Raw genomic sequence first — 18,513 nt, 5'->3', positions numbered from 1 at the left:
TGGAATTTAATAATGAGGACACATGGACACAGGAAGGGGAACATCACACACCGGGGCCTGTTGTGGGGTGGGGGGAGGGGGGAGGGATAGCATTGGGAGATATACCTAATGTTAATGATGAGTTAATGGGTGCAGCACACCAACATGGCACATGTATACATATGTAACAAACCTGCATGTTGTGCACATGTACCCTAAAACTTAAAGTATAATATAAAAAATTAATAGATTATTTTTACCAAGAGAATACAATAAGCCTCCATGAGTCTATGACATAAAGAAATGGATGAATGAATGAATGAATGAATGGGAACTAACAGCTCTCCCAATGAATAAATGTAGAAAGAAGATGGAAATATGAATTCACCAATAGGATACCACAGTAATAATTGTTGCAGGCAAGATGTACCAATGAAAGCCAAAATTCATGGGTAAAACTTTGAGGAGAAAGATTATATGTGCCTAGTGCAAAATTATCACCCTCAAGATACCCATTCATTGCTAAAGGAAAAATAGTAATTTTAAAAATGGAAACACCTGGAAGATGCCATCTCAGCCAAGTGATCAAGATTAAAATCACCAGTAATAAGACATATTGACATCCCACACTACCTGATTTGATACACTAAGAAGGGCTTATCATTTCTGTGGTACTCTTGGCCAACAATGCACGTGTAACATTTATTCATTGAAACACATTAGGCAGATCCAAATTGCAGGATATTCTTCAAAATAGCTGTCCAATACTCTTCAAAAGTGTCAGGTCCTGGAAGACAAAGAGATACTGAGGAACCATCACAGAGTGGGAGAGGACATAGAGTCATAAAAACTAACTGTGATGTGGAATCCTACATTGGATCATGGACCAGAAAGACAGCACTGATGGGAAGACTGATGAAATCTGAATAAGTCTGTAGTTTGGTTTAAAGAAGAAGACTAATAACAATAATGGTTTAGCTGCTGGCTCCTTAATAAAATTCCCCTAGTTACTGTAATGTCTGAAAATGAACCCCCTATGGTGGGCTACTGTGACTGTTCACTGCATTTGAGAATAAAGAATAATTAAGGAAAAAAATACTCTGTCAGCCTAGGCAATATAGTGAGACTCTATCTGTACAAAAAAAAATTTAAAAAGATAATAAGCAGGGTGTAGTGGTGGCACCTGTGCTTCCCAGCTACAGGGGAGACTGAGGTGGGAGGATCACTTGAGCTCGGGAGGCTGAGGTGAGCTATTATTGCATCTCTGCATTCCACCTGAGTGATGGAGCAAGACCCTGTCTCAAAATATAAAAAATAAATAAACGCTAAGGTCAATAGGTCTACAATTCTTCTGGCGATGAGTCATCTTACTTGCAAAATCGGTTTGTGGACTTGGCAGGAGTCCAGTTCAGGTTGTTCATCTTCATCGTTTTTCTTGTTTTAGGGGGGTCACTGCCAAAAAGTGGGTAATGAAAAGAGTTAAGGTCAAAAGAGCTGCATCTTCAAAGCAAGGAAGCTACTCTTCAGAAAATAATTTTCTGGACAATTGAAAAAAAAATGTCTAAAGATACACAAGATTTTTGTGTGTTTTTATTCCCTGTGAAAGAAGCTCTTGAGAGCAAAACAAAATGAAAGAGAGCCTTTGCTTCTTGAGGTAAAAGAAGACAGTTCCTGGAAAGAAGAGGCAGTGTAATTCCTGGCAACACCTCCGGTTTGGTCACCATTTAATGAAGAACACAGAGCCTGTTAACTACAGACACCAGGTATAAACTGTGTTCATTTGCAGCTTTGTTAGCACCTTTGTCAAGAGTACATTCATATAACGACATTATCAGATAATGCGTTTGAACAAGAAACTAATGGTGGAAAAAAACAACTGGACAAGGTGAACAAGACTTGCCCACATGTAAATGATTCTGGGAAATAACATTAATAGCTTCATATTTTTAATAGCAGTCATTTTAATATTTTTAGAGTCTATGATAAATATCACACTTGAAATCCCAGCACTTTGGGAGGCTCAGGTGGGCTGATCTCTTGAACCCAGGAGTTCGAGACCAGCCTGGACAACATGGGGAAACCCCATCTCTACAAAAAATACAGAAGAAATTATTGGGGTTTGGTGGGATGTGCCTGTAGTCTCAGGTACTCAGGAGGCTGAGGTGGGAGGATCACTTGAGCTCAGGAGGCCGAGGTTGCTGTGATCCAAGATTGCACCACTGCACTCCAGCCTGGGCAACAGAGTGAGACTCTTTCTCAAAAATAAATAAATAAATAAATAAATAAATAAATAAATAAATAAATAAATAAAGTGTATTTATTAACCATACACCTTATTTTATTTTAAAGTGTATGGTTAAACTTTAAAATAAAATAAAATGTATGGTTAATAAATCAATTTTGTAAGGACACCCATAATTTGAAAAAGCAAACTACTATACACACATAGCCTTAATTGAAATCTTCATAAAATGCATTCTTTGAATAACAGCATCAGTTTTGGTAAGTGGCAAATATTAAAGAAATAGAAGTTAGCCAATTACCAAAAAAGGAAAAGACATGAGTGATGCCCAGAAATGACAGCAAAAGCCGTTGAAGATGTAAAATGTTTTTAATGCATAATCTTAGTTTTTATGCAAAGGTGTGCATGAAAGCTCATACAGTATTAAACATGTGCAACAGTATATTTGTTTCTATGTGTGTGTGCATATATATACATATATGCATCCATGCTACACATATATAACTCCAACCTCAGTTTCACCAAACTGTCCTCATCCATGATGAGAAGCAAACTGTAAGATGAAGTTGTAATCATGGAGATTAACAGTATGTTTTCACCCTGTTTTTACCTCCCCTTGATATCCTGACATAGCTTTTGGTTTCACTCTACTCTTTGACCTTTGGATTTCTGAACTTTATTTTACCTTTTTTGTTTGTTTGTTTTCTTGGAAGGGTTTTAACCTACTGGGGCCATTGTCATTTACAGGAAGCTACAGGAAGCATGTGTGTCTGCCTCTGTGTGTGGGAGAAGGGGACAAGCTGCCGCGTTAGAATAGAGACGAGGAGGCAAGGGAATGGGCATTTTGGACGTTGCCTGCATGCTAAGCCCAGGGGCAGAATGGACTTAATTACTTAAATATCTATCTCTAAAATTCTACTTAAAACATTTAAAAGCACAGATATTGTTTCTTTCTAGAGTTACCATTTGACCTGAACTTTCTACTGTGCCTAATAAAATAGAAAAGGCCTAAATGTAACTTTAGGATTCAAATAGTAAGGATATTCATCTTTAATGTTTTACTGCTCCTAAAAATGACACATTTTCTACCAAAAGTAGCTACTTGTTTGGAATGAAAAAATTTTCTTTGCTATTTGTATGTGTGTGTGTGTGTGTGTGTGTGTTTATTCCACTTTTTTTCCTCTAACAAATATTTCGAAAGTCAAAGAGAGGGATTTTCATTTTAGATGACGATTAACCCATTGTGAGAGAAGGCTTGACAGTTCAAAGACAATTTGTCACCAAGGGTTGAGGCTGGCATGAGTTACAGATTCTCCAGGCCCCAATTCGCGTCCTTGATCTACCTCATCTGTTTCCTTTCTTTGCCTTGACTCACCATAAAACGAGTCCTTGATAAATTTGGAGTCAGTGAAGGCGACTGCTTAGTTTAATGTGTCAAGAGAAATTCCTGATTTCCATTCCAGACCACTTGTGGAGCTGTTGCCCTTTTCTTGCAGTATAACTTTCCGACTTACACAAAAGTGGCTATCATGCTACGGATTGCTGACTCTACAATATAGCATTAATTTTAAAGTGGAATATCCTATGACACTGCTTTCAACAGTCAGTATTATTTGATGTTATCTTTTAGTCTTCCAGTATAAAAAGACAGTAAGAACCTGGCTCTACCTGGCGTTAATAACTAAAAATTCAATATACTCCTGCAAGATATAAATGTGTTAGTCTTTCTGAGAAAGATCAAACTAATTTAAGAACTCCCCTCATATTGAGAACAGTTCACAGAAATTTACAGCTGCTTCTTTCCGTGAGATAGGATCTCCTGCTTCAGTGTATGTGCTGAAAGCCAATTAAAACATTACATACCTTGAGGATATTAATATGAAGCAAAAGAAAATGACTGATGGGAAGGTCGAAGCAGACTTAGCAAAGCAAAAGCAATGTCCAATAAAGAATAACCTGTAGACCTCCTACAACTCACCAACTTCCTAAAATTTATTATATAAATGTGGACAATGATAGCTGGGCTCTTTTCCAACTCTTAAGTTTCTGGACAGTCAATTCCTTTATATGAGCAAAATTCTTGGGAGACAAACTCTATTCTATATTCCCACTAGGACAATGACTCCAGGTATCTTGCTTCAGTAAGGACGCCAGACTCAGAGCCTATTGGAATGGCCAGTATGGCAGGGCGAAGAGTGTTCTATCACCAACTGGAGTAGAATGAATTCAGATTCTAGGTAAAAGTTTTCGGTAGCCACAGAAGGCATTGGCATTCTTAAACAAATTAAATGTGTCGACATTCAGTCTTCCTTGAAATAATTGAAAATTTATATGATCCATGATTATTGTTTTGTTTTTTTATGAAGTCCTCCACATTAGCACATGAACCTTTGGAAAATAACCACATAGACTTAAGCAATCAGTGCTTTGTTAACACAGCTGAGAACAGTGGGTGGGCCATTTTTTTTCAGGTGAGAAAAAGCAGGCTGAGAACTGAACAGCTCCAGTCGCTTCTGTTTGTTTGAGGATCTTATCCCCAGGGCTGTGTTCTCTTGGCTGGGCATACCTGTTGATCACGCTGCTTAACTGTAATTATTCCAGACAGCTTTTTGGCTCACATTGTTGTTTCATAGGCTTCATAAATCATACAAATTATTACCGCAGTAGAAAACTATAATTACCCACAAACCCTGACATGCCAAAATGTGTATTAATTAGATAAGGTAATAAATACTTTACTGCACATGGCTATAATCATTACTTCAAAAATGACATCTATACATATGCCATCTTGATATTCTGCAGCAAATGATTCAATATAATTTTCAGTTCATAACAGAATTGTTATCTAATTTGATTAATTAGTTAATGCTGTTCCAAGGTGTTTTAAGTATGAAAAATGATGTAGAATTGTTAAGTTTCACGCTTAATGTTATGATCACATGAGATGCAAACTATAATTTGTAGAGAAATTTCTTATGGGGATAATTTATTGAAGTGTATATTTCTTAGTTCTAAATTTGGGTTAACATAGGATGTTTCAAGAATAATGATCACTATTAAAATTTTGCTCATCCCATTTCTCTAAGGGTTTAAAATAATTAATTCTTTATTTCAAAAAATAATGAAACTTTATATTTGGTAGGAATAAGCATAATGTTCTGAAATGTATACTTTCTATGCACTAATCAAGCCTTACATTTCAATGTGGAAAGAAATTCCAAGAGTAGACTTGAAAGAACATATTAAGTTAGTGTGCTCTCATATAAATATTCAGTACATAATACATTGTCCTTACATCTTTAGAAAGATGTGTAACTTCAGAATTATAAGATAATGTGGAGTAGAGCACTGCAACTACATTCAAGACCCTATTATGTCCCCATATATTCCACCAAACCTATTGATTTTCAAATCAGTTTTTTTAATATATGCAGAAGAACTGGATCTTATTTTTGATGCTATAAATGTCGTGTATATAGCAACAGTTCTATTTGTATTTCAACTGATACACCTGAAACAATGCATTCAAGTAAAAGTTTTCTCCTGAAGAATAAGAAAAGACATTAAATTTCATGGAGATGAGAGATAAGTCAACTAAACTACTACTGGATTAAATATGTTCCAGAAAACATTAACACTGGTGCATTTTATTTGAGTAGAGGTATTCTTAAGGGATCTTTAATATGAAGAAATAAAATATAAGTGCTTCATATTTTCCTATTTAGATGATTATCTCCATGAGTCATTTAAAAATGAATTCAGAGACAATTGATTCACATGTCCTCATTTTACCAATATTGGGAAATGATTAGGGAGTGTCACGAAAAGGAAATCATGTTGAAGATAACATATTAGCTATTCCACTGCAAAGTCCTTTCAAAAATAATGAAAAAGATTCTGTAATGGAGACAGTAGAAGTAGAACAACTGTGCAACAATTTTTCTGCAACTAATCTGCTTCTCAGTGTCTAACATTGTGCCTAGCATATATTAGGCATCCATTAAATATGGGTTGAATAAATACATGTGATCACATAAAATTTATCCAGGAGGTGAGGAGTGAATTAAATGACATTGTACTTTATCAAGTAATAATATCATTATAACAGATACTTTGTTGAAATTAGAATAATTCAAAGATGCTGCTAATTCAGAATGAAAAATAATACCATAAAATATGGAAAGAATGAGGAAGGAAGCATTTAAAGAAGATTTTGTTTTAAACACTCAAAATCTAGCTGATATCATGGGGATTCATTTGTCCAAAATCTTTTAGTACATCACTGAAAAGGCAGAACACTAGTAATAAAAGATTCAAAACTGTGCAAACGTTATATCCCAATATCTTAGCATATCCCATATATGGAATTATCTATAAATATAGAAAGAAAATTTGCAAATCTGTAGTTTATTGGGCATTTTGTAAAAGAGAAGATATAGGAATTTTAGAACATGAGCCAATTCTAAGGTAGCATTTTTCTACTTAGACTATCTTGTAGTCAGTATCATGCTGGCTGTTGTAGAATGGTGCAATCCAAAAGAAATCCATTAATAAAAAAACACTATTGATAATTCCAGCTTCTGGTTCTGTAAATAAGTCATATTAGGTTGTTTACAACAATCTTCCTACTGAAAACTAAAAAGGATACGAGATAATTTTTAATATAATTTAATTTTAATTTTAATTTCTGAGATACAAGTGCAGGTTTGCTACATAGGTAAACGTGTGCCCTGGTGGTTTGCTGCACCTATCAACCCATCACCCAGGTACTAAGCCCTGCATGCATCAGCTATTTATCCTAATGCTCTCCCTCCCCCTGCGCCCCCAACAGGCCCCAGTGTGTGTTGTTTCCCTCCCTGTGTCCATGTGTTCTCATTGCTCAGCTTCCGCTTATAAGAGAACATACAGTGTTTGGTTTTCTGTTCCTGTGTTAGTTTGCTGAGGATAATGGCATAAATGTTCTTTAGAAGCATCAGAGAGCCATTAGATTAGTTAAGAAATAACCAGGCCAGAATCTTAGAGCGGTAACCAGAGGAGTAAGTGGCATTCTGAGGACATAGGTTAATTCAGAAAAACTTGAACTTCAGGGCAAGAGAGACAGAGACCAAGTCTCTGCACCTATCCAATATGTACCATCCACTGGGAGGCATCCATCCTACCTTAAGCAGGGCTCTGAAAGAACTACAACTTCAGGGAAAAACTAAAGGTGCACAGAAGTCAGCCAGCCTCGTCATGCTTGGAGAACTACAAGTTTTCTTGCAGCTGAGTCGAACAGGAGAAATGGAGGGAATCATCGTATGTTGATTCTATCTAAGACAGACTCATCTTTTGTTGTCACATGTCAAAGTTATGACATTGCAAATCACATCTGGAAATCTCAACATAGAACTGATTTTACACTTTTCAGTACTCCTATTTACTTTCCCAGGAAAAAATAATTGATTCAACCTGTCAATCAACCACTTGCTCCGTAGATAGCCATTAAATGCCTTTTCTGCAAAGTACTATGGGGCACAAAAAATTGGAGAGTACCTTCTCATCTTCTCACATTGATCTCTCATTTTCCAGCATTTAAGCCCAATTGTTTCAGGGTATGACAAGACTTCAAATAACATATACATTAAGCAAATTTTCCTAGTTTCATGGGATTAATCTTATTTACTGTTAGGAATCACCTGGATTCTCAGGTCCCAATTTCACAAATGCCATACCTTCTGCCCATTAGGTTAGGCACTTGTGGGGATTTATGGAAATCCAGATATAATAAAATACATGTAATTTAGGCAGCCCAAGAAATAGTGACGTATTTATTGTGAAGAAGTAGTTTAGGTACTGGCCAGAGTTTGGGTTCACAGTCAAATAAAGACCTTTATTATAAGCTCAAAATGAGACTCAAGAAACTGTAATAAGTGGAATTTCAAAATCTAGAAGATCAAAGATTTTATATTAATATAAACATAAATTTCATCATTAAATATGTATTAATTGAGCACCTAATTTGCATCGAACACAATGCTAGACAACCCAGTAATTAATAGAGAAGACAAGGTTAAGTTTTTTTCCCAAACAAAATTGCCTATTCAAAAGAGGTTTATGTAATAGACATTTGTCATTCAGCCTCATAGTTAATTATTGAGACAATTTTATGTTTAAACTAAACAATTATGAATCATGTGCCTATTTTTGTTCATCATTATATCCTCTATTCTTACATAATATTTGGTGCTTAGATAATAATCAATGTTTGATGAAAGAGTGAATGCATTAAATAATAAAGGAATAAAAAGAAAGCCTCTTTCAGATAATGGCACTCACCTATAAACCTTTAGAAACCCTTATATTCTATTGGAGGATTAATGAAAAAGAATATTGTAATTACTTAAATTCCATCTGATGATGGCCGATATTGTGGTTCTTTATGTTTATTATGTTTATTCTAAATGATTATCTATTTCATAATGCCATACCTGGTAATTGCTGAAATGATTTATGATTTCTGATGAAGCTTATCTATTTGGAGGGGTTAAAAGAAAAACAGCATGAGACTATGAAAATAAAAAAGGAGAAAGACATAGTTTGTCATTCAGTTTTATGTGAGCTGAATGGTTTATAGTGAGAAACTGTTGGATGCAATTTCAGTAAGCAAGGATTTTGTGGAGAGATTAGATCAGTTACAAATTGCTAAATCTGATGGCTTAGATAAAAGTTTTACCAGAGGCTTTAAAAGAAGTAGAACATGTTTTGGGGAGAAGCAATTGCCTTCTGGAGAATGCACTTATATCTATCTATCTATATCTCTCTCTATATATAGATGTATAGATATAATTTTTATTATGCTTTATTTTATTATAATTTTTATTATACTTTAAGTTCTGGGATACATGTGCAGAACGTGCAGATTTGTTACGTCGGTATACAGGTGCCATGGTGGTTTACTGTACCCATCATCCCGTCATCTACATTAGGTATTTCTCCTAATGCTATCCCTCCCCTAGCCCCTGACCCCCTGACAGGCCCCAGTGTGTGACACAGGCCCTCCCTGTGTCCATGTGTTCTCATTGTTCAACTCCCACTTATGAGTGAGAACATGCGGTGTTTGGATTTCTGTTCCTGTGTCAGTTTGCTGAGAATGATGGTTTCCAGTTTCATCCATGTTCCTGCAAAGGACATGAACTCATTCTTTTTTATGGCTGCATAGTATTCCATGGTGTATATGTGCCACATTTTCTTTATCCAGTCTATCACTGATAGGCGATTGGGTTGTCATAGTATATATTTTTAACAGCAAATTAAATGTAGACAGATTGTGTAACTAGATCCGCAATTAGAAGAAAATGATTGAATCTTCAGCTAGGACAGACAAATCATCTTTATATGTGTATAATGCATAAATACATAGATAGATATAAGTAAATATCCTGTGTGTTCCTTTTTTAAGTACCTCCCTGCTATGCTAGATCACTAATATACAAAAGATCTAGCATATAAAAGGCCTAACATTTTTGTTTGATTTTGTTTTTCTTCATCTTTTCTGTTCTTGGCTTGGAAATAATCTTGAGGTGATCTCTCACCTCACCCATTAAACCCTGTGGGGATAACAGGAAGGAGTACATGTCTTTAAATCTCTCTGAACACTTCAAGCATTCAACTGCATTGAGTCCAGTTTGAAAAGTTTTCAAAATGTTAAATGCAGTCACATTTTGAAAAGACAACCTCTCCTTGACTCCTTATTGATTTGTGGGTGTGTATGTCTGTAGGTCTGCGTGTATGTGTGTTGTCTGATGATTGGAGAAGCAGGAAAAAGATTGCAAGAAAAGTCCAAAACCCATTTTTTCCTGAAGATCAGCCAAATAAGATGTCATTAAAATTGGGCAGTTGATCCTCAACTCCTAAGAATGCTCAAATCTTCCTAAAATTGTGCACAACTTTACATTTCACTCTTGAGCTTCGGCTTTGGCAGTTAAAATGCATTTATTATCATGAAAAATACCATTAATCTTTACTTTTAGAAAGCTTTTTAAAAACTATATTGTTATAAGAGATGCTTTGAGACTTTTAATCTATTGAACTAAAAAGATCAAAGACAACTAATTCAGACTTTTAGAGAATTTCAACTGTGATTAAAATTCAAGAAAAATATATTAAACATATAGTATTAAATGTCTAAGGAGACTTGAGATCATTTTCTGGCTGAAGCCCTTGGGCCAATTCCTAAAGCCCTATCTTGCCATGTTTGGTTTTATGATATGTCCATAGCCTAGTATGTAGCTTACACACACTCAAAATCAACATCAATCACATCTGTGCACATGATCAAATTCAAAGTACTACTGGGAAATGTAGATATTCCTAAAGAAAAAGAATGCAAATTTTGTCTTTAGAAAAACACTAAAGGTGTTTCACTGTATCTTCCAAATCTTCTGAGTCAAGGACAAACAAGGTTAAGTGACATATCCATATCACTGAGCACAGGATTTATTTGTGGTGGTAATACTGATAGTAACAATGTTAAAACCAACTACATTTTTCCCCAAGGGTTTTTTCTTTTCCTTCTTATTCTTCAGTTTTTAAAGTCATTAAAAGGTAAAACTAAGGTGCAGAAAACCAAAACTTTAAGTCCAGATGGTCTGTTTCATTTTGGAATGAGTTATCCAATCCTTAGGCTTGATTTTTCTCATGTGAAAAATCTCTTCTTAGGCTAAGATATGATGTCACTACCTCAGTTTGAGTTTTTCACAGAATTAAATTAGAACTGGAAGGAACTAATTTATTTAAGTCATCAGCTCATTCTGTAGACCATTGGTATTAGCTATGCAAAAATAGCAAAATATGCTATTTTGATTCACAACATGCCTGTTTTATAGGAGTGGCTGAATATCCCGGAGATGTCCAATGAACTCTTTGGTGGAAAGGGATGTGGCAGTCACCCAAATAGGAATCAGAGTGGTTTTAATGCTTCAATTTCCAGTTGATTTCAACATATGATGCATTTCCACTCCTGCTGCACTGGGGCTATTGGCCACAACAAGTAAGCATGAGAAGCCAGAGCTCAGATTGCCAAGGAAAAGTTGAGACAAATAAAGTTCATTGAGATAGAGTGTGTCTATAGTTACAGCAACAAGACCTGTACTTGGGAGGGAATCAGGGAACACAGGTAAATACAAGCAAACCGGAATCAAACGAGGCCATTCAGTTACATCATACCAATGAGCTGCCAGAGCATGGAAGACAATTTCTGCCTTAGCCGTGAGGCCTCCTATGTGCTTCCTGCTGAGACAAGAACCAATTGCAAGAATTGTTCTGCAATTGAGTGCAGACAGTCCTCATTGCAGAGGTGTTAAGAGGATTAATCTAGTTTGAGTAAATGATGTGAGTTTATATCTAGGTGAGAGAATGACAATGTGTCACTCCTCTTGTGTGTTTTACAAAGCATGATCAGAAACAGGCTGATCTCACAAGTTAAGTCTGTGGGGCTAAAGGACTGTCTTTGAAAGTACTTTGCAGCATGGCTATTTCTCCCATTAAATTCAAAGGTTATTCCAGAATAGCTCCATACTGGTCTGTACTTATGCTCTATGTATCTTCTCAAAAGAGAATTCAGCTAGGAGAATCCCCACTTGCAGACAACGTTTCTGCTCCCTGAGTTGGTGGCGAGCCTTCCTTAGAACTGGGAGGCTGAGCCAAGTTAGTCCCAGTGGGGAGTCACTTTGCCAGTTACACTGTCTCAGTCTCTAACCATTTCCAATCTAGGTAGTTGCAAATAGAAAAAGTTGAACTTTTGCAAAATCAGCAGGAGAGAGTCCCACCTAAGGGTGAGGCAAATTGAAATTAAGATTGTGAAATAGATGCCTTGGGCATCAATCAGAAATGTTTTTAAAGAGAAAGTGTGAATAAGGAAGACTTGAGGCTAGAGGACGCTTCATTTGTGTCAGACTCCTTTGGCAAGAGCTGTTACGTGTTCCAAAAATCAGGTCATGGGAGTTGGCAGTGGTGTCTCATATAGAATAAAGTTTGGGAGATATAGTGCCCTCAGAAACAGGAAGAATATTTATAGACATAATAGGAACTAATAACTTGATCTGGGCTTGATAAATTACCTTTCCTCAAAGAGTTCAAATGTCCATCATAATGATTTTTTTTTTACTCATTCTTGGGAAGTAAAGGAAGACCCAATATTATTATATATAATAACAACAGTATTGTTATACAGCAATATTATATATTAATAATATATAATATTATGATACATTTATTATATAATATTATATATTGTTAATAATAATAATGTTTTTAAGGAGAAAGAAATCAAGTTCAAAGTGATTTAGGAATTTACTCACACTTATACAATGAATCAAGGGCTAACCAGGCTCAGCCGGTTCAGAGTTTGGTGCTGTGGCTAAAGAGAAAGAATCTCATTGCTGGAAAAAAAGTCCCCCAGAGTTAAAATGCTGTTCATTTTTCTAATCTCTGTGGCTCTAATCTATGCATCCACTTATCTTTAATATGGCTTTTTAAATTTTTCATTATACGTAGTTGAAAATATCTTGAAAATATCTCTTTAAAACTCTGCTTATGATCAATAATCTGGGATACAGTGATAGAGTTAGAAAATCATCAATGAATATGCTAAAACCAGTAGTTCAAAGTTTGGTGAAGAAGGGGATATTTGCACAGTCTTAGAGCATCCCCTCACAAACACACATTAGTCTCACAGTCTCCCCTCACAGTCTCTGAGTGTCTTCTCACAAATACATACAAAGAGGAAAATAGAGACTCTATAGTTGAGAAACCTAGTGGACAGCACATTTATCAAGCAACTACAACTAAAGTCATCAGTAATAGCAAACCAAATTCAAGTGCTTCCTGAAATAACATACTCAAAGACAAAGACTACATGAAAGTAAAATCTCATGAAACTAAATGCAATGTGTGATTCTGGACTGGATCTTATTAAAAATATTATTGTCCAGGCATGTTGGCTCACGCCTATAATCTTAGCACTTTGAGAGGCCAAGATGGGCGGATTGCTTGAGCCCAGGAGTTCCAGACCAGCCTGGGGAACATAGTGAAACCTCATGTCTCCAAAAACTGCAAAAATTAGCCAGGTATGCTGGTGCATGCCTGTAGTTCCAGCTACTTGGAAGGTTGGGGTGGGAGGATGGCTTGAGCCCAGGAGTTTGAGGCTGCAGTGAGCCACAGTCGTGCCATGGCAGACGGGGTGTCACTCCAGCCTAGGTGACAGAGTGAGACTCTTGTCTCAAAAAACAAAGAATTATTAGGACAATTAAAGACTTTGAATATAGACTGTGGATTAGACAATGTGTTATATATTTAATATTAGCAATGTTAAATTTCCTAATTCATGTAGTGGTGATATTGGAGAGTGCTCTTATTTTTAATAATACACACTGGAATATTTAGGGATAGAAGGTCATCAACACACTTTCATCTCAATTCTTAAAAGGGTTCTGAGAAATAAAAATATCAATATAGGATGCTAAGACAATGAAGCAAACTGTAAATAATTGGTCAATCAATTTATTTATTTGTTGACTATCTAAAGTCTAGGATATCTTCTTAAGAAAGACTTGAGACATTCAACAAATTATTACCAATTCCCCAATTATGTGTCAAAAACTGCTCTAGAACTGAGGACATATTGGTGAGAAAAACACATAGAGTTACTCTTAGGGGCTTGACCATATTTACCTGTTTTCCAAAGCATTTGCTTAATATGAACTTCTCCATTTAAAATAAAATATGAAGTGGGATGGAGACCAGAGCCCTTTTTCTTGAGATAAATACCCTTATTTCTTGAATTCTAAAAGTAAAACCAAGTAACTGAATCAATGGAACAAGTCTTTACAGCCTGTTCACCTCCTAGCCCAGGTTCTGTGTCAAGCAGCAGTTCATGTTTTATATTTTCTCCCCTTGCTAAGAGGGATTCGTTTGATTGTTAAAGTTTGTAAGCGTTATTTGGCCGTGGTTCCTATCACATCCTCGATCTTGAAGTTATGTGGTACTCAAGTGGAGGAAAGGACCCCGTTAATTTATATGCCTTTTCCTCCACTAGCTCAACTCTCTGTACATAAACAGAAGTAATTTCGAGCAGTGGGGATTCAAGGATAATTTTTTAAAAAATTAAATCATTTCTTACCACAAATAAAAGATGCCACATAAGCATTACTCTCTGTAAAGTTCACACTCTGGACTCATTCTAAATAGTCTTTATTCAAAGCCGCATTTTTAAACTGTTTCATAGGATCAGTGATCATTTGTTATAAGATGACAAGATATAAAATTTTAATTAATTGGTCACAAGTAAGTAAACACATGAACCTGATATTATTATTTTAAAATTATCTATTCATTGTTGGGTAACTTAAACTAATTTACAGACTTCTATAGGTGTAAATATGTAGGTGCCATGGTTTGCCAAATGTCCGTGAGGCAGAAAAGTGAATTTAGTGTAATGAGAAGCATTGACTTTTTAACTTTCTCATACAATATACTCAAAAAACAAGGCTTGTAAATGTAGACAATTTAGGTAGAGTATCACTCTGGCCACACTTGTAACATTTATGCATGCCTCTGTCAGAAGAGTTATAATAATTAGAGCCCAAAATAAGATGCATAATAATTACTATTATTATTCAACAAGCATTTATTGTCTTGAAAGTGCCATGAACTCTTCTAAATTCAGGAGATATAGCAAAATATATGCGATAAGTCACTCTCGTGGTACTTAGAATTCAGTGAAATAATAGCTATCTGCTTTATTTTGTTATTTAATAACAAATTTAAAATGATTCATAATAGCAAAGTATTAATCTAAATATTGATCAAGTTTAAAATTATAATCTTCATAAAAATTCTAGGAGATACAAGGTATAGCTATTTTATTTTACAGATGAGTAAATTGAGTACAAAGATGTCAAGTAACTTATGCAAGGTCATATAACTAGAAAGCAGCAGAATCAGGCTGGGCACGGTGGCTCACACCTGTAATCCCAGCACTTTGGGAGGCCGAGGCGGGTGGATCATGAGGTCAGGAGTTCAAGACCAGCCTGGCCAACATAGTGAAACCCCGTCTCTACTAAAAATACAAAAATTAGCCGGGCGTGGTGGCACATGCCTGTAGTCCCAGCTACTCTGGAGGATGAGGCAGGAGAATTGCTTGAACCTGGGAGGTGGAGGTTGCAGTAAGCCGAGACCATGCCATGCCATTGTACTCCAGCCTGGGTGACAGAGTGAGACTCCACCTTAACTCAATTCTAGGGGAATTGTGAGACAAATGGGTAAAAACCCAGAATAAAGTGGAGGATTAATGCAGGAGATTAATGAGAAATTAGGTTGAAAAGTAGGTAGATTTAGACTACAAAGTACTGAGTGATAAACTAAAGAATTTTGTCTTTATCTTTTAGAAATCAGATAACTATAAAATATTTGGGGGAAAGGAATGTGACACAATGGCCATCACTTCTCAGAAGATTAAAGTGGTAACTGTTGTGTAGAGCCTACTATAGTGGAGAGACTCAAAGGAAGTAAAGGCCAGGTAGGATATAGTCTAGAATTTAACCCAGAAATAAGATTTTTCACTTAGAGCAGTAGTGGTCACAGCAAATAAACTATAGTCAGCCAAAGGATGTCTGTCTAATTAAGTGAACTGAGGCAGCATACATTCATTTCAGCAATTACAATCATATTGACTCTGCCAATACATAGTAGAACTACGTAATATGGTTACATCATCATGAAGGTGTTCCCAATGATGAGATTAGCAATCAAATCATGCAACCAGTTATGATTCTCCTTCTCCTTTCTAGTTAGCTGCCTTGATGTTGATTTGCTATTTTTTTGTTTTTGGACTTTGGTGTGTCCTAAAAGCACCCTTTTATCAATTAACTATGCTCTAGGGAGTATGACTCAGAGGTATTATCTATGCAAGGAACAGGGAAATGACAGATTGAGACTATTACCTGATTCAAAGAATCCACTACCGTAAGTGATGTAGCCTAAATGAACTGAATGGTACCTGTAAATCAGCTTGAAAGATAATGTTCTCTGTACTCTACATTGTTTTGTTGTATTCTTTATAGGTTATTCCAGTTTTTTCCTTTTCTTCTCCTTCCCAAGTTTATGTTTCTCTCCTGCCTGTCACTGATTCTTCTATTTAAGGGTAGATACAGTAAAACAATAAAAATGGGTCAGCATTGAAATGTCTAAATAAATCTGGGGAAGGCAGTTGTAGAAGAGTTTCATATGGGAACTTGATGCACATTGTCCAGCATAAGGCTGGTATACAGGGAAGCTGCGTTTTCTGAAGTTAGCGACGTGTTAGAGTATAAAACATGATGCAGATGATGGTAACATTAGCAATGTCTGGAATAACTTTCTACATAGATGGGATTGGAGAAGTCCCACAGAGTTCCAGAGACTAGGAAAACCCCTCAGATAAATGTCCCATCTGCTTACTGATGCCTGAAATTATATAAGAAGAGTTTCATTTCTTACCCCAAGGCATTTGATTCCTGTTAAAATGCAACTCTTCTGGGTATGGCAATACTTTAAATTGTTGCTCTACCCAAGGGCCGGGGAGGGGGGAAAAGATTATCAGAGGCTTTCTTTAAAGCAGATTTTGACAAGGAGAGGGATGTAGCCACTGGACCCTGGTGGAAAGCAGTGGAACAGTACAACCTTAATCGATAGAGGCCTAGGAGGGGTGGGAAAGGAAATAGAATGGATAAGAAGAATGCAAAATGCAACAGAAAGAACGGAAAGCATGTGAAAAGACCTTACTTTCTCTTCTGGTTCTGAGAATTGATATTGCTGTCTGAGACTGTCCTTTCCTTAGCAATTTGTATCCTTTGTTTAAAGTGTAGCAGAATTCAATGCATGTATATCTCTGCCAATGTGTAACTCGGGTGGAAACAGACACCCTTCTAACGTCATAAGATGATTAATTGTGATATACCTTTGCCAGTTTGGGGTGTGGTGTATGGAAATTACCATAACCCACCCCACCTTTTTTGCTGACCTTTTTCTCTTTTAAACCTAGCTGTGCAAGTCTAGTAATTTACTTGGAAAATATAATCATAAATTTTTCAATCGGGCACATTATATACAGAAAGTATTATATTTATTATATTATATTATATTCACCAGGTTTTTTTATACCACTTTCTGGAATAGAAGCACTAGTTTACTCAAAATGAAGCAGATCATTAATATGATATTCAGTTAACTATTGAAGATTGCTCTTACTTAACCTATACAGATCATTAATGCAAAAGAAGTCACAGATACTTCCCAAAAAAAGACATACAAGCAGCCAACAAACGTAAATAAAAAAGCTCACATCACTGATCATCAGAGAAATGCAAATCGAAACCACAGTGAGACATCATGTCACATCAGTCAGAATGGCTGTTGGTAAAAAGTAAAAAAATAACAGATACTGGCGAGGCTGCGGAGAAAAGGGAACACTTATACACTGTTGTTAGAAATGTAAATTAGCTCAGCCCACTGTGAAAAGCAGTTTGGAGATTTCTCAAAGATCTAAAATCAGAACTACCGTTTGACCTAGCCATCTCATTACGGGGTGTGTACCCAAAGAAATATAAATCATTCTACCAAAAAGATACATTCATGCATATGTTCATTGCCGCACTAGTCACAATAGCAAAGTCATGGAATCAACCTAGGTGACTCTCAGTGGTGGACTGAATAAAGAAAATGTGGTGTGGTATATATACACCATGGAATATGACACAACCCTAAAAAAGAGTGAAATCATGTTTTGCAGTAACATGGATGCAGCCAGAGGCCATTATCCTAAGCAAATTAATGCAGGAACAGAAAACCAAATACCAATATTCTCACTTATAAGTGGGAGCTAAACATTGGGTACACACAGATGTAGAGATGGGAACAATGGCCACTGAGGACTAATAGAGGGGGAGGGAGGGAAAAGGAAAGGGCTATAAAACTACCTGTTGAATATTATGGTCTACCTTGATGATAGGATCAGTCATACTCCAAACCTCAGCATCATACCATATACCCAGGTAACAAACCTATACATGTTCTGCCTGAATCTAAAACACAAATAGAATTTTTTTTTAAGTCTTGAACAAATTCTCTGGTGACCTTTGAGTTTGTGGGAAAATGCTTAATTTTAAAAGAGAATTAATGTGTTTAGCTTAAAATCAATGAAAAAAATATCTACAACACACTGGATGGGACTTACCCTGATTTTTAGACAATTATAGTCATGTTTCAGTTGTAGT

The 18,513-nt window shown here is 36.0% G+C and overlaps 1 long non-coding RNA gene across 1 annotated transcript; it reads right to left on the bottom strand.

The window, feature by feature from the left end:
* Nucleotides 1-651: 651 nt before the first annotated feature.
* Nucleotides 652-17,117, bottom strand: LOC130540514 (uncharacterized). Its single transcript, XR_008954496.1, has 4 exons — nt 17,024-17,117; nt 12,562-12,642; nt 1,351-1,431; nt 652-766 (listed from the first exon to the last, which is right to left on the bottom strand). It is a non-coding gene; the product is annotated as an uncharacterized LOC130540514 (long non-coding RNA).
* Nucleotides 17,118-18,513: the final 1,396 nt, after the last annotated feature.

Source organism: Pan paniscus, chromosome 8 (assembly GCF_029289425.2).
Source record: "Pan paniscus chromosome 8, NHGRI_mPanPan1-v2.0_pri, whole genome shotgun sequence".
Classification (NCBI taxonomy): domain Eukaryota; kingdom Metazoa; phylum Chordata; class Mammalia; order Primates; family Hominidae; genus Pan; species Pan paniscus.
The sequence above is the reverse complement of the archived record's forward strand: the minus strand, read 5'-3'. Positions and strand labels throughout refer to the sequence as shown.